Source organism: Pantherophis guttatus, chromosome 6, assembly GCF_059756535.1.
Source record: "Pantherophis guttatus breed Tessera chromosome 6, ASM5975653v1, whole genome shotgun sequence".
NCBI lineage: Eukaryota > Metazoa > Chordata > Lepidosauria > Squamata > Colubridae > Pantherophis > Pantherophis guttatus.
Window position 1 is genome coordinate 21,003,288 of NC_142068.1, and position 17,410 is coordinate 21,020,697.

Here is a 17,410-nt window from a genome sequence, read left to right on the forward strand (position 1 = left end):
GAAATGAATAAAAAATTATTTTAAAAAATGTGCAGATGTTTTGGTGACATGCACAAGAGATGATACTGGGGAGACTAGGAAAAAAAAAACTTAAAATTTAGTTCCACAAACTATTTCAGCGATACAGCTATCTATTCATTTCCAAACAGAAAGGATTGTGAAAATATATTTTGCTCTTTTGAACTAAATAAAATGCAATTGAATCAACAGGGGAGAAATGATGGATTACTTTTACTTCTAATTTGTGTATCTAGATAAGTAACAAGTAGCACAGTGTATGCTGTAGATTTTTTTTAGGAGACTCCATGTAACATAATGCGTTCTTCTGTAATTAGCTTTTTCTGGGAATTTCTTTTTTTCTTAATTTTTTTATGTTTTTAATCTCTTTCTATTGATATCTAGATCTAGATCTAGATCTATAGATCTACATATATATTATCATCACTGTTTCTCTCTCTCCATGCATATATACATATATATGTCAGGGTTCCAAGTAATAGAACCCTGCTGTTCTGCAAGCAAAAACTCCAAGGCAGGTAGTTTCCTCAAAGAATAGCTTTATTGGAAATATCAAATTGGCACATACCTGGTGAAAACGAACTCTGGGAGGCCCCTTGGTTTTCACCTAATTAAAAATAAAAGTTTTTTCCCCCAAACCCAAACAATCAGTCACATGACAAAATCATGGCAATGTCCACAGGTCTGGTGACGTTATTCCTCCTTCCCAGTGGTGAAATCCAATTTTTTTTTACTACCGGTTCTGTGGGTGAGGCTTGGTGGACATGGTGTGGCTTGGTGGGCATGTCTTGGTAGGCATGGCAGGGGAAGGATACTGCAAAATCCCCATTTCCTCCCCACTCTGGGGCCAGCCAGAGGAGAAATTGCCGGTTCTCCAAACTACTCAGAATTTCCGTTACCGGTTCTCCAAACTGCTCAAAATTTCTGCTACCAGTTCTCCAGAACATATCAGAACCTGCTGGATTTCACCCCTGTTCCTTCCTCCGGCCAGGTGTGAGAATGTCCTTGGTTCCCAAGAGAACGTATTTTATTTTGACTATATAGCTCCAGCTATCTCTAATCCCCTCTCCCTATCCCTCGCTCCAGTGTGGCAACCCTGAAGCTCCAAGATGGCTTCGGCCAGGTCAGCTTCAGGGTTGACAATATGCCTACATACATACTGCTTTATATAGCTCTCTCAGAACTTAAAAAATAAAACAAAAAAGCCACAAACCATAGTGCACTATATAAAAATGTGGAAGAAGAAAAAAAGTCAATTATGTTCAGGCATATAACAGTGCTCCTTCATTCTCCAACCTCTATATATATTCAGGGAAGAAATCTGAAAAGAGGAAATACTCTTAAATACTATGACAGAAAATTTGATAGGCTAGCTGGTATTCTAGAAGAGAAGAATATAATTGAAAATTGTCTTGATGTGTCAGAGCAATGCATTGAAAATGACACAGAAGCAAAAGTAGAGCTCTCCCTTTGGAAACTAAAATAAAATGTGCAGCTTTACAATGAGGAATATGTGACTTGGTAAAAAAAAGAAAACATTCACATAAGATCTTGGAATAACAGTCGATTACAAACTGAATGTGAGTCAGTTTGGGGTAGTGGTTAAAGCACCAGGCTAAAAATTAGAACTTCTAAACCAATGTTTGTCATGGCTCTCAAGTCTAGGAAGGAGGAAATGCCAAACCACTTCTGAAAAACTTTGCCAGGAAAACTTCAGGGACTAGTTACTAGATGTTAACCCGGACTCAAAGTCACAACATTAATAATAATTCCATAGACTTATATCAACGTAATGAGATTGTTTGCATCACTCAGGGTCAATTCCACCTCAAATCATTTCAAGTAAGTTCTTAATATAACCATATATATAGTTTTTTAAAAAAACTCATTATGTTTACCTATTTCTGTTTGCTGAAATAGTGGATTATATTGCAACAGTTTTTGAATAAAGGTACTTAAAATCCACTAACATAAAAAATGCTTAAAAAAAATACTATTACACTAATGGAATTGAAATTTTCATGATGTTCAGACCCGACAATCTGCGAAGTCCTGACAGTTGTGGTGACTCTCACTGTCACACAATTATGAATTTCTGAGTTGCCTGATAGCTTCCCACAAGAAATGTCAATGGGGAAGCCAGAAGGAAGTTGGAAGTTGTTCCCACTCCCACTGTTTTTTGTCGACCAATAATCATTCCATTTATGTTGTTTATGTAAATAAATATTCATTTTCTACCACATTTTTTTCCTATTTTTCTACTTATGATATATCCAGTGCAAGAAAACTGCATAAAAGCTTTCATCAGGAGCATAAAAATGTTGTACTTTTCCATAAAAACAACCTCAAATATATTAAGAACTGCAGAAGATGGTAAGATTGTATAGAGATTTTCTTACAGAGTTTATGGAACAACAGAATTGGAAGGGACCTTGGAAGTCTTCTAGTCCAACCCCTAGCTCAAGCGAGAGACTCTATACGAGTCTGGACAAATGTCTGTCCAATGTCTTCTTAAAAACCTTCAGTGATGGAACGTCCACAACATCTGGAGGCAAGCTTTTGCAATGATTAATTGTTCTCTCTGACAGGAAAATTCTAGATTGGATCACTCTTCGATAAGTTTCCACCCATTACTTCTTGTTCTGCCCTCAGGTGCTTTGGAATAAGTTTACCCCACCTCTTTGTGACAGCCCCATAGGTAATCACAAAACCATCCATCATTGATGTAAAAAAAATATGATCAGCCTAGAATTTAATGTTCATTCTGGTCACATGGCACTACACTACCTTTCCCTTAATGGATAAGACAATGGTTCAAAGGGTTGCCTAGTATAGTCAAAAGTTAGATTGTTATAAGATGTACCTAAACTTTGGGCCACACATCCAGGTATGAATTAACTTTTTGTTCCATAACCTTCACAGGTTCTTCTTTAGAATGTTGGATATATTTAAAAGTTTTAACTTTATTTGGTTTTTGTCCCATTATTTGAAAATAGAGAAATAAGAAAATTCTCATGAAGTAGTCTTCAAGCTTCAATTAAAAGTCACAATGGCATATATCAGGATTCAGGCTGTCAAGCTAGGATTGCTTTGTGAGGAAGGATACAGAAGAAATATAATTTCATTATTTTCCAACATGAGTCTGCAAAGCAGATGGCCATCAACTATTTCTTCTAAGCCTCAGTAACATAAATCTAATATACTAATGCACAAATGCATTATAAATTTATTCTATAAATTTGTAGCTTTTAATTTACATAAACCTGTGATATAAAAGCAATCAAGGTGATTTTTTTTTTTAAAAAAAAAGGCATATTCAAAGCATTCTTGGAGTTTCATAACATTCATAAAGGAAATTTGACTTCGTCAAAGGATCATATCTGCAGATCAGTGGTGGGTTTCAAAATTTTTTACTACTGGTTCTGTGGGTGTGGCTTGGTGGGCGTGGCATGGCTTGATGGGCGTAGCAGGGGAAGGATACTGCAAAATCTCCATTCCCTCCCCAATCCAGGGGAAGGTTACTGCAAAATCCCCATTTCCTCCCGATCAGCTGGGACTTGGGAGGCAGAGAATAGATGGGGGTGGGGCCAGTCAGAATTTTTACTACCGGTTCTTTGAACTACTCAAAATTTCCGCTACCAGTTCTCCAGAACTGGTCAGAACCTGCTGAAACCCACCTCTACTGCAGATACATTTCAAAGGCCTTTTTAAAAAAGGCTTTCCCCCACTGACGTAAACTTCACCTTAGCTCAGAGGTGGTATTCAGCCGGTTGTGACCGATTCAGGCAAACTGGTAGTGGCAACCTGCAGGTAGGCTTGCCCGTCCTCCCAGATGCAATTCTGTCCTATATTGCCATGTTTTTGATGTCACACCCATGTGAGGATGGCGCGCACAAGCAAATTGCTGTGATTTGTGATGCCACACGCATGTGTGGGTGGCGCACACGCTCCCATTTCCGGTGCTGGGCAAACCAGTAGTAACAATAAGTGAATCCCACCTCTGCCTTAGCTTCACTACTTTTTCACATGTTAATTCTTGTTGAGTTTATTTACAGTTTAAAGAAAGTTATAAAACTTGTAATAGATTCTTACAGTTGAATAACAAAACAAACACATAGTTTTTTGTTTTGTTTTGTTTTTTTAAATCTAAGTAGTAGAATTTTATCCTAGGTTTGGGATCTTCAACTTCTTTTATCTTTGGTTGCTCATTAAAATCGTTCTTTTAAGTTATTCTTCTAAAACAAGAATTAATGCAGACCAGCTGAGATATATGATAGCCAGCATCAAAACATTCTCAAAAGAATATATCTACATAATATCTAGCTAGTAGGTTATAGTGCTCTTGGTAGGGTGTTATCATATATATGGCTCTATAGTAAAGCTAAGCAGGCTTGGGAAATAATTAAGAATGGTGCTTTAGACCACGCAGGATTCAAAAAAGGCTTATAGGCATCAATTCTGAGCAAGTTTTACACATTTGTTTAAAGAACTAAACTAAAATGTTCCAGCAGTTTCAGCAGCTGGAGCCTGGTGCAAGAGCCATGTTCTTTAATTAAAACATTTTAACTCTAGAATTTAGCTTTGCTCTATAAATTCAATAGACTTCTCTACTAGCCTGATTATCTACTAGTCTATTCTAGCTGGGTTACACCACACAAACAGAGAAAGAGGGGGGAGGGAGGGAAGGAGGGAGGGAGGGAGGGAGAGAGAGGGGGGGGCAGGCAGACAGGCAGCACATAGGTGAATAAAAATGCCAGGTCCAGTCTAAATATCTGGCTGATTATGCATTGAACCATAAAATAAACTGTTGTAAACAAATCCAGTAGACAAGGTACAATGGTGTCAGAATGAGAATTAATTTCAATTATTTGCCTAGAAGAACCATCAAAAAGTTTCATTTATTTATTTGGCAGGGAAAGAAGCTGAAATACCGGTATCTGTATGTGGGAGAGACCCTATATTATTCTACAGGATTAAACTATAGTCTTTTAGAATTAACATTCTGAGCTGTGAATTACCATACAATGGGAGAAGATTAATTCATTTCTCTTTGGAATTAATGTAGAATGCTAAAGGATTAAGTATAGGTCTTTTTAATTATTTTTTTTATCTCTATTGTAAAATAAATAGCTATTACTTAAAACAAAATCTGTTGCCTTATGAGCTCTTTTAATATATCCCATTGTAGCATTTAAGACTGTAGCTCCTTTCTGATTTGCTTAATAAATCCATATTTATATGGCTTAAATGATTTAATTTGAATACTCCAAAGTAATACTCTGTGAATGAACTGACATATAGAGTAATACTATATCAAGTCTCTAATATTTTTATAGTATTATCTTATTTATTTATTTATTTAGAAAATGTATATTGCCACCTATTCTCACATGGCAACTCAAGGCAGGTTACATGAATATAAAAACATCATATATAAAAAATAAAACTAAAAGAAAAAAGTAATCAAATAACAAATTAATAAAACAATATAATATCCCCCCCACCCCAGTGACAACACATCACACAAATCATTTAATGGGCTCCATCCTGCTCTGAGTTCCCCAGACCTACTGGGTATAATTTAGTAATACACAGCACACTAGGATTATGTATTTATGAATTGAGAAGCATATTTTGAATCTTTATCTTAGTCTGATATTTCTGCAACTTCTGACCAAGGTTTAAATTTTGTTTTGATTTGATTTCTGCAAACTTTGGGAAGGACATAAGATTGTCAGAAAAGAAACATGAGGTCACCACTTAATCTATTATCTATCTATCTATCTATCTATCTATCTATCTATCTATCTATCATCATAAACATAAACTAGGTTGCAACGTTTAAAAATGTAAAAAAGAAAAGAAAGTCAATTATATTCAGACATAGAGCTCTGTTCCTTCATTCTCCAAACTCTATATATTCAGGCAGAAAATATGAAGAAAGGCAATGCTCTTAAATAATATGACAGTAAATTGGATAGGATAGCTAATATTCTAGAGGAGAGGAATATAATTGAAAATTATAAAATTATAAAATAGCCTTTATGTATTAGAGCAATGGATTGAAAATAACAGAAGTAAAAGTAAAGCTTTCTATAAAATGTGCAGCTATAGAATGGGGAATATGGAACTCTGTAAAACTACATATCACAAAAGATCTTGGAATATCAGTAAATTACAAACTGAACGAGAGCCCTTTTGGTGTAGTGGTTAAGTCACTAGATTAGAAATTAGGAGACTGAATTCTAGTCTAACCTTGAGTTCTAGTCCAACCAAAGCCAGCTGGGTGACTGTGACACACATTCTTAGCCCTAGGATGAGAAGAATGGCAAACTACTTGTGAAATCTTGCCAAGAAAATTGTATGGAGTTACCCAGGCTGTCACCAGGAGTCAATAGTTCTGGTGGCTCAGCAGACTAAAGCACTGTTATTAACATCCACTTACATCTACTGCCTGCAATTACTGCAAGTTCAAATCTCACCAGGCTCAAGGTTGACTCAGCCTTCCATCCTTTCTAAGGTAGGTAAAATGAGGACCCAGATTATGGGTGCAATAAAATGACTTTGTATAAATATACAAAAGTATGAAGGCTATTGCTTAACGCATTATAAGCCCCCCTGAGTCTCCGGAGAAGGGCAGCATATAAATCAAATTAAAAAAAAAAAATACAGAAGCGGGGGGCAGTACAAGGCAGTACTGTTTGCAGAGATAGGTATATTAGGAAATGAAAATATATTAGAAAAACTGTAGCTGACAATATATACCACTATTTCTTTAGATTGCATTAAAAATAAACTAATGAATAAATGAGACCAAACTAATTTGCTGTAAAAGAAAGAAAGAAAAAAGAAACGAAACACCACCAGAGATTTGATCCAGGAAACAGAAAAATGTCTATTAAATGCAGTACTGCATTTAATCCAGGGATGAAATCAAGCGGGTTCTGACAGGTTCTGGAGAACTGGTAGCGGAAATTTTGAGCAGTTCGGAGAACCAGTAGTGGAAATTTTGAGTAGTTCGGAGAACCGGCAAATACCATCTCTGGCTGGCCCCAGAGTGAGGTGGGAATGGAGATTTTGCAATATCCTTTCCCCAGGAGTGGGGAGGGAATGAGGATTTTGCAGTATCCTTCCCCTGGAGTGGGTGGGTCATGCCCACCAATCCACGCCCACCACGCCACACCATGCCCACCAAGCCACGCCCACAGAACCGGTAGTAACCGGTAGTAAAACAAATTGGATTTCACCACTGATTTAATCTATATATATATCTATATATATATTTAAAGCATATAAACAGAAGGCTCATAATGAACTGCATCAGAATACGCATTAAAAGGTATTTCAAACCTTTTGTCTCCTGCTGTGGTTGCTAGATGCAATTTTTCATTTACTATATTTTATTCCCAAACATGGAAGAAAGAGAGATCAGAATAACAGGTTGGACAATGTCTTCTTGTCAAACCCTCTGCTCAAGTAGGAGACCCAACGGACTGTCCAATCTCTTCTTAAAAACCTCTGGCGATGGAGCAGCCACAACTTTTGGAGTGAAGTCTGATTAATTATTCTGTCAGGAAATTTCTCCTTCGTTCTAGGTTGCATCTCTCCTTGATAAGTTGTTGTTTCCCATTTTTGACCAAACCCACTTTGCCACTCTTGTTTGTATAGGTTGGTGACCAAATTAATACTAACCCCAAGTCAGAAATTAGCCACACTGCTTTATCAGAGGCGATTTTAAGACTATTTGTATTTGCAGGTAAGCCAGAAACAAACTTTTGGAATTCAAGCACTGAATGAGTCTTCTTACTTTAGACATCATTTTTGATGGTCACATTAGAATGTCTGCTATATATAAAAGTTCACTGACAGATATGATCTGTAGCTAAGGCAGTTGCAGAGTGAATTTATTGCTGTTGATGAAAATAAAGCTGAGCTAGGTCATTTTCTCTTTGATGTTCTTATGACATATTGTAACATCAGTCTGAGTGGATGACTGCTAATGGCATCGTATAACCCTGCTAGGAAGAATCAGCTAGGAGAAACTGCCCCAAACTTTGGAAAACTGTAAGTAGTCTAAAACAACATTAATTCTGTACGCTTGTGAGAAACAGCTGGAAGAGACTATGATCAAGTTGTACACATCTTCACATACACACATGGACATTATCAATAACAGCTATAAAATTAAAATGTTATTCAATATACCACTTCTATGAAGCTTTAAATACTTCAGAGCATCTAAAGAAATTCTGCTGGAATACAATCAATTATAGCCAATCTTTCTTATTAAATGTAATCTGGACAATACTCTGTAGACACAAATTTTAAGTGCCACATTTAAAGTCAAATGTTCTTCCTCCTTCTTCCCAAATTAAATATATACATACATACACATCCAGTGGACATCCTTGAAACTCGGGGGTAAAAATTCCCCAAAAGTTAATTCACAAAGTTCCCAAAATTTAATTATTCCCAAAAGTTAATTCCAGCACACTAAGAAGGAAGTGAACTAAACTTTCTAGTTATTTTAGCTGCAAACAATTGAATAGATTGTTCACATCATGAGCTAAAGAAGTCTTGTTTTCTGAATTAATACAGTATTAAGAGAAACTTGATCTTGAGGAAAACTGAATATGAGTATTTTATTACAAACTGTACTTTAAGAACTTTAGTGTTCATATGGAAAAAGGTTTCAGACATGACTAAGTGCAAAATGTCCCTTCATGATTTTTGATGTGCGTATTTTGCTGTACAGTGAGGCTTACAATTTCTAGCTCCTATTTAAAAACTATTACTGAGATTGCCTTATATAATCACAGCTGTTAATCGAGTCATCCAGATGCTTTATATCTGATAACAAGATTTAAAGAACAGATCAGGCAGTAACTGCCAAATAGAATTTATTAAGCTATTGCTTTCTCCGGTCTTGAAATAAACCACATATGGGCCTTAGATAGGTAGGAGAAATTGTAAAAAATGGCATGAATGCTGTTGCTTAGAATTGCCATCCAAATCTTATATAAAGAATAATAATCAGAATCAATTAGCAAGTTACTTATGAGGTGAAAAATCAAGTGGAGAAAAATTATTAGGAGAAAAATATTTCACTAAGGTATCCAGAATCTCTCATTTATTTATTTAAATCATATTCAATCACTCCATACAATGTATTTCAGCTTTGAAGTTCAGCTTCTAAAGCAAAAAACTTCAAGCCAGATAAAAAACAATAAGTAAAATACTAACAGGCTGGGTTAAGGTTAAAGAACTAACTGACAGAAATCTTATTTATTCAATAGAACATATTATTATAATTTGTTAAATGTAAAGAAATGTAAGCCCTCCCTCCTAATTGAGTTACTGATTTGTTTTCAGACTAAGACTTAAAACTGTAAACTGACCACATATAAGCCAGTGAAGAATTAAAGTAAAGATCTTTAGAGCAAAATATATGACACATAGAATGTAAGACATTGCACTCATTTTCCAATGTTTAATTTTAGGGTTGCCTTAAGTTTTTCTTCAGGCTGTCTCCTACATTTTGTTAGAAGCACACTCCAACCCATAGTCTTGTTATTTTTAAATGAAATGAAAATACCACTTGGCATCATGTTTTGTATTTAATCAAATCAAAACCTTACATCAGGTTAGAGATGTGGTTTCTGTCTTTAAAAGAGGAATCAAGAGCAAGGGTGGGAGAATCCTAATCCAGATTAGGCCATCACTGTGTTGTAAATAAGAGTAAAAAAAAAAAAAGGAGTAAAACAGGACAACATGCATTTCTTACCATTTTCATAGTAGGACCTCTGATATGAAACTTCTAATTAGTGTATAGATAAATAAGTAAATATCCTGAGCCTGGATAGCTCAGCAGACTAATGCATTGTAATTTAACTCCAGCTGTCTGCAATTAGTAAATTCAAATCTTGCCAGGCTCAAGGTTGACTCAGCCTTCCATCTTTTCTAAAGTAGGTAAATTGAGGACCCAGTTTGTGGGCGCAATAAGCTGACTTTGTAAAAATATACAAAAGTATGAAGGCTATTGCTTAACGCATTGTAAACCGCTCTGAGTCTCCAGAGAAGGGAGGCATATAAATCAAATTAAAATAAATAAATTAAAAAAAAAATAGTTGAGCAAAATAATAAAGGAAGTAAATCAATAAATGTATGCTGAAAAAGCAAAGGTTGAATTTCAGACAGCAGTAAGTTGATGTTTTCTTTCCTGATGCTTAAAAATTACCTGAATGGATCGACTGGATTCTTTTGTTGTTAATATAACAGAATAAAAGAATAATAGACTTGAAAGGGACCATAGAAGTCTTCTAGTCCAACCCCCTGGTCTATACCATTAAAGACAAGTGGCTGTCCAGTCCCTTCTTAAAAGCCTCCAATATGGGTGATATATGGGTAATCTATCTATCTATCTATCTATCTATCTATCTATCTATCTATCTATCTATCTATCTATCATATCTGTAAGTAATATATATATATATATATATATATATATATATATATATATATATATATATATATATATATATATATATATATGCATATTCTCTCTAGCCAGGTTTTACCTATGTAAACTTAGTTGTTCTTCAGCCCTAGGTTCTGTGAAATCTCATTCACAAGTTCTTGGGCCCTTGAGGACGCCTTAAGAGGCAGAAATAGCTATCTGAGTCTCCCAGAGAGCAACACAGAGTTGCAGTTTGTCAGCAGAAAAAGGGCCCAAGAACTTGTGAATGAGATTTCACAGAACCTAGGGCTGAAGAACAACTAAGTTTACATAGGTAAAACCTGGCTAGAGAGAATATGCACATAAAAGCCTATGAAAAAAGAAAAAAGATACATTATGCCTTTACAGGGAGGATAATTGGGAAGTGGGTGTGGCTCACCGAGGACGCCTTAAGAGGCAGAAATAGCTATCTGAGTCTCCCAGAGAGCAACACAGAGTTGCAGTTTGTCAGCAGAAAAAGGGCCCAAGAACTTGTGAATGAGATTTCACAGAACCTAGGGCTGAAGAACAACTAAGTTTACATAGGTAAAACCTGGCTAGAGAGAATATGCACATAAAAGCCTATGAAAAAAGAAAAAAGATACATTATGCCTTTACAGGGAGGATAATTGGGAAGTGGGTGTGGCTCACCGAGGACGCCTTAAGAGGCAGAAATAGCTATCTGAGTCTCCCAGAGAGCAACACAGAGTTGCAGTTTGTCAGCAGAAAAAGGGCCCAAGAACTTGTGAATGAGATTTCACAGAACCTAGGGCTGAAGAACAACTAAGTTTACATAGGTAAAACCTGGCTAGAGAGAATATGCACATAAAAGCCTATGAAAAAAGAAAAAAGATACATTATGCCTTTACAGGGAGGATAATTGGGAAGTGGGTGTGGCTCACCGAGGACGCCTTAAGAGGCAGAAATAGCTATCTGAGTCTCCCAGAGAGCAACACAGAGTTGCAGTTTGTCAGCAGAAAAAGGGCCCAAGAACTTGTGAATGAGATTTCACAGAACCTAGGGCTGAAGAACAACTAAGTTTACATAGGTAAAACCTGGCTAGAGAGAATATGCACATAAAAGCCTATGAAAAAAGAAAAAAGATACATTATGCCTTTACAGGGAGGATAATTGGGAAGTGGGTGTGGCTCACCGAGGACGCCTTAAGAGGCAGAAATAGCTATCTGAGTCTCCCAGAGAGCAACACAGAGTTGCAGTTTGTCAGCAGAAAAAGGGCCCAAGAACTTGTGAATGAGATTTCACAGAACCTAGGGCTGAAGAACAACTAAGTTTACATAGGTAAAACCTGGCTAGAGAGAATATGCACATAAAAGCCTATGAAAAAAGAAAAAAGATACATTATGCCTTTACAGGGAGGATAATTGGGAAGTGGGTGTGGCTCACCGAGGACGCCTTAAGAGGCAGAAATAGCTATCTGAGTCTCCCAGAGAGCAACACAGAGTTGCAGTTTGTCAGCAGAAAAAGGGCCCAAGAACTTGTGAATGAGATTTCACAGAACCTAGGGCTGAAGAACAACTAAGTTTACATAGGTAAAACCTGGCTAGAGAGAATATGCACATAAAAGCCTATGAAAAAAGAAAAAAGATACATTATGCCTTTACAGGGAGGATAATTGGGAAGTGGGTGTGGCTCACCGAGGACGCCTTAAGAGGCAGAAATAGCTATCTGAGTCTCCCAGAGAGCAACACAGAGTTGCAGTTTGTCAGCAGAAAAAGGGCCCAAGAACTTGTGAATGAGATTTCACAGAACCTAGGGCTGAAGAACAACTAAGTTTACATAGGTAAAACCTGGCTAGAGAGAATATGCACATAAAAGCCTATGAAAAAAGAATATATATATATATATATATATATATATATATATATGTATGTATGTATGTATGTATGTATGTATGTATGTATGTATGTATATATATATATATATATATATATATATATATATATATATATATATATATGTTTTCTCAGGTTTTCGCGGGTGTTTGTATGTAGGTCTTTGGTTATTCGAGTCTTCTCCCACGTAAAATTGGAAGTGTCTTGGCGACGTTTCAACGAAGTCTCATTCGTCATCTTCAGGCTGGTGTTCTCGGCTTCGTGCTTCCAGGAGCAATGTGAGATCGCAGCTGTCTCTTCCTTTTAACTGCTAGTGGGGGTGTGAGCTGATTGGGTGGGAACTTGGCTGTGTTCTGATTGGGTGGAGGTGTGTTCTGATTGGTTAGGGGCTTGGCTGTGCTCTGATTGGATGGGGGGTTGGTTGTGCTCTGATTGGCTGGGGGTGTGTTCTGTTTGGGTGGGGGCTTGGTTGTGCTCAGCTTAGTCTGAGTTGCAGGGGGATTTGAGCTGGTGAGCTGCGTTGTTGTTGTTTGGCTTCGTGTTTGTGGCCGTGCGAGCTCTTCATGGTGGGTGTCAGTCTGTTTCATGTATGGATTGGAGGGGTTTAAAGTGGCTAATGATGCAGCTGCGGTCTGGCTTCTGGTCCTTGGTCGTGGCTCATTATCAGTGTGGGTTTGAGTCTGCTTTCTGCGTGGATGTGTGGTGGTGACATCCTGTGTGGCTCTTGTGAGTGTGGGTCTGGTGTCATTCGTCATGTTAGGGACTCGTTTGTCAATAAGGGCGGGTTTCCAAATGGCTGGTAGGCGGGAGGTATCATCTCGTTTGTTCATGCTGTGTGGGCGTTTTTCTATCTCGATGGCTTCTCTGATTATTCTGTTGTTGAAGTGTTCAGTTTTGGCGATAGTTCTGGTCTTTTTAAAGTCAATATCATGTCCTGTGGCTTTAAGGTGTTGGACCAGGGAAGAAGTTGGTTCCTCTTTTCTGACTGAGTTCTTGTGTTCTTCTATGCGTGCACTTATTCATCTGTTGGTTTGTCCGATGTATGTGGTGGGGCAGGTGGTGCATGGGATTTCATATACTCCTTGATTTTCTAACTCAATTTTGTCTTTGGGGTTCCTTAGGATGGTGGATATTTTTCGGTTTGTGCAGAATGCTGTCTTGATGTTATGTTTGTGGAGGATTTTGCTTATTCTGTCTGTGGTGTATGGGAGGAGGGCTTTGCCGTTTTCTTGTTCTCTGTCTTGGATTTTAGTGGGGGTTTCTTTTTGGATTAGGTTGGTGATCTTATTTCTTTGGAATCCATTGGATGTAAGTACGTTAGTGAGAGTGTGTAGTTCGGTTTTTAGGTGTTGTTCGTCAGCTAAGCGTTTTGTTCTGGAAATGAGTGTCTTGGCTACAGAGTTGATCTGGGCAGGGTGGTGGTGTGAGAGTGCGTGCAGATAGCGGTTTGTGTGTGTTTTCTTCTGGTAGATAGTGTGTCCTAGGGAGCCATTGGATTTTCTGTAGACTAAGACATCCAGGAAGGGAAGTTGGTTGTTCGCTTCTGTTTCCATGGTGAACTGTATTTTGGGGTGTAGGCTGTTAAGGTGTGTGAGGAAGTTGTCCAGTTTTTCTTTCCCATGTGGCCAGATTATGAAGGTGTCGTCCACATATCTGAGCCAGAGTTTGGGTTTGTGATCAGATTTTTCTAGAGCTTGGGTTTCAAAATATTCCATATAGAGGTTGGCAATGACAGGTGAGAGGGGTGATCCCATGGGTGCTCCTTCTGTTTGTTTGTATTTCTGTCCATTATAGATGAAGTATGTGTTGGATAGGCAGTGGTTGGTCAGATCTAAGATGTGCTTGGGGGGGTTATATTTGTTTATATTGTTTTGTTTTGGTGGTGGGGTCTGTGTTTAGGGGTTTGTATATGGAGTCTTGGAGTAGGTTGGTTAATTTGGTTTGGTAGTCAGATGTGTTCATAACCACCGTGGCATTGCCCTTGTCTGCTGGTACCAAGTACCAATCAAAGAAGCCTTGACAGTTATCCAAAACAAATATAACCCCCCCCCCAAGCACATCTTAGATCTGACCAACCACTGCCAAACTGCAAGAAGTAACTATAAGTAAATGTGGAAATGTAGCTTAGTATTAAGTTATTGTTCTATTCAACATTTAATTCCTTCTATCCTTTGCATCTGTCCATGCTTTACCTCTTATGCTAAGTAATAAGTAAAGAATGAATCAGTGCAAAGTCTGTTCCTGCCTACATATTCTGCTTCACAGGTCCTGCCATGATTACTCAAATAGGTACAGGTAGGATGTAGAGATGTAGGAATAAGGTGAGCACATTCTTAAATAATTTATTCCTCCTACGTTTATTACAAATTCTGGAGAGGGTCTACCTATTCAATTGCACAAATTCCTGTTGCACTATATAACCATTGGAGAAAAGCTAAAGTACCATGTGAATTGATAGCCTAGCCTTTCTCTATGCATGTGTCAAAGGTAATTCTTGTAGAAGGGTAGCATTGTTTGCAAAATATCAAGCCTGAACCTATGCTGTTTTTATAACCCATACTCATAAGTTCTCATTATATACTGTATTGGTGTTTTAGTGAAACCTGCATTCTGGAATAGGTTGAGTCACTTGAGAGCAATTCTCTGTCCCTCTAAGCAAAATGGTATTTTTCTCTAAAATTGTCTGGATGGAAACTTCACTTTCCAGAAGCTTTATGAGAGGCACATTCCTTCAGAGAGGCCAAACAAACAAGCAAACAAACAAAGCCAACTCTTAACTTGCTGGATACCCCAGGAAATAAAAAGGGAACAGTAACTAATATTCTTACTTAGTAATCACGAAGAACAGAATCTGTTTGCAACCATATCAATTCCCCATATCTATAGAGACAATATGATGCAATAGTTAAGGAGCTGACTAAACAAGGGGATCTAATTTCTTATCCACTCGCAACTATAGAAGCTCAGCAGGTATGCTTGGATCACCCAAACTATTCAGACTGTTGACCTAGGAAAAAAAAATAGGAGGAACGAGAAGTAATTATTTATGTATTTGAGGGGTCTTTGGTACTCTTTGAGATCAGTTTTCTTGCAGAAGTTTCATCACACAAACTAGGTAACATCATCAGTGTTGGGTAATAAAACATTTGCAAGAAACAACCAAGCTCAGAGACCACCAAGGACCCCTTACTTCACTCCTGAGCTACAAATATTCTTCTTTATTTATGTATTTATTTAATTTCAATAGCCACCCATCTCAGTCAAGGACCCAGGGTGGCTTGTAATTATATGTATCTATGGTATATCTACAGTATATCTACAATTTGAATCTTTAATCTCTTCTAACCTGGTTAGAATGAATTTGGACATGGTGTTCTCAGTTCATGTTACAATACTTGAGTATTAACCATATAACTCAACCTTTCCACCCCTTAGAAAATCAGCAAATGAACAGTTTAAATACATGTCACCATGACTGATTACATGGATGATGTTGGCTTCTGAGAGACATTAGTGCATTTAGTATAAATACCTGCTTGGGGGAAATATGATTCCATCACACTGGTTTCTACACAAGATAAGATTCTTCATTATTGTATTAATGTCTTGGCTTGCTTGAAATACAGTACACATATGAAAGTATGCCTGAAGCATCATGTCTCTGGTAGAAATATAGCTGGATGCTATAATTCTACAGCATAAACCTATCATTGCATTATTTTATAAAGCCAGTTTATTAGAAAATCTTTATTATAGTGTGAGAAGATGAAGCTTCTATCATCAGTTATGTGGATCTACCAAAACACATTCTGTGCTGCTCTAAACCCTCTAAATAAAGTCTATATGGTAGAAATAATGTAATAAAACAGACAGTGCTCTTGTGGTCTAGTGTGATAAACCTGGAAATTTCATTCTGCCTTCACTATTGATATGGCTTGATATTTTTTTTTCTACAGAAGATAAATTACACAAATCTAGAGATTTACAGTACTTTCCACCTATACATACATTGACATTTACCAACTGTTCTCTCTCATCAACAGGCACAAGTCTCACAGCTCAAACTACTTAGATGGATTGATTATATGACCTAGGAGAAGAGATGCAGCCTTGCTTCCTGATATATGTTTGTGCCACATAAAATGTACTTCTGTGCTTTGTTGTGTACATAAAGGGAAAAAACAACAACAGTTTTTTACATGTTATTTTAGGCGCAATAAATAGTGATTCAGCAATTTAAAATTCTTTCTGAGCAATTTTATTTTATTTATTTGGAAATTTATATTGCTACCTATTCGCCCATGGCAATTCAAGGCGGCTTACAAGAATACACACACACAATATAATATAAGTTAATAAAAAAGAGAATTAATAATAAATTAATAAAATAACATAATAAAATAACCCCCACCCCGGTGACAACACATCACACAAGCCATTTAATGGGCTTCATCCCACTCTGCGTTCCCCAGACCCACTGGCAGAACCAGGTCTTCAGCGCCTTCCGGAAGAGTGTTAGAATGGGAGACATTCTAATCTCTGGGGGAATGATGTTTCAGAGAAAGGGAGTGACCACAGAGAAGGCCCTTCTTCTGGGTCACACCAGGTGTATTTCCCTAGCCTGTTGTAACCTGTGACGTTCCTTGCCTTCCCGCTCTGGTGGGTAGGGTAAATGTGACTGGCAAGAGATGGTCCATTATACATGGGGCTCTCCTTGAGGAGCACCTGGAGGCTCCAACTGGTCCAGAATGTGGCCGCGCGGGTGATTACGGGAGCGACATGGCGCTCCCATATAACACCTCTCCTGCGTGAGCCGCACTGGCTCCCAGTAGTCTTCCGGATGTGCTTCAAGGTGTTGGTTCTCACCTTTAAAGCGCTCCATGGCTTAGGGCCAGGGTATTTATGAGACCGCCTTCTGCTACCGATAACCTCCCACCGGCCAATGCGCTCTCACAGAGAGGGCCTCCTTAGGGTGCCGTCGGTCAAGCAATGTCGGCTGGCGGTCCCCAGGAGGAGAGCCTTCTCTGTGGGGGCACCCGCCCTC

General features: G+C 37.8%; 1 long non-coding RNA gene across 1 annotated transcript in view; it reads left to right on the forward strand.

Moving 5' to 3' along the window:
* LOC148113049 (uncharacterized) overlaps positions 1-16,608 on the forward strand; it is a 40,192-nt gene extending 23,584 nt beyond the window's left edge. Inside the window, exons 2-3 of the long non-coding RNA XR_015728491.1 lie at positions 7,999-8,082; positions 16,410-16,608. This is a non-coding gene — a long non-coding RNA (uncharacterized LOC148113049). The remainder of the gene's footprint in view (positions 1-7,998; positions 8,083-16,409) is intronic.
* Positions 16,609-17,410: the final 802 nt, after the last annotated feature.